We start from the raw sequence: 409 nt of genomic DNA, 5'->3' as shown, positions 1-409 counted from the left end.
CAGGACTTGGTATGCAGATCTGGTGAATATGTCATCGGCTCCACCATGGAAGCTACCTTTGAGACGAGACCTTCTTGTTCAAGGTCCGTTCGAACATCCGAATCTGGTCCCACTCCAGCTGACTGCTTGGAGATTGAACGCTTGATCTTATCAAAGCGAGGGTTCTCAGATTCTGTTATTGATACTCTTGTTCAGGCCAGAAAGCCTGTAACTAGAAAAATTTACCACAAAATATGGAAAAAATATATCTGTTGGTGTGAATCTAAAGGATTCCCTTGGGACAAGGTAAAGATTCCTAGGATTCTATCCTTTCTTCAAGAAGGATTGGAGAAAGGATTATCTGCAAGTTCCTTGAAGGGACAGATTTCTGCCTTGTCTGTGTTACTTCACAAAAAGCTGGCAGCTGTGC

This window comes from Bombina bombina, chromosome 1, assembly GCF_027579735.1.
Source record: "Bombina bombina isolate aBomBom1 chromosome 1, aBomBom1.pri, whole genome shotgun sequence".
NCBI lineage: Eukaryota > Metazoa > Chordata > Amphibia > Anura > Bombinatoridae > Bombina > Bombina bombina.
The sequence above is the reverse complement of the archived record's forward strand: the minus strand, read 5'-3'. Positions refer to the sequence as shown.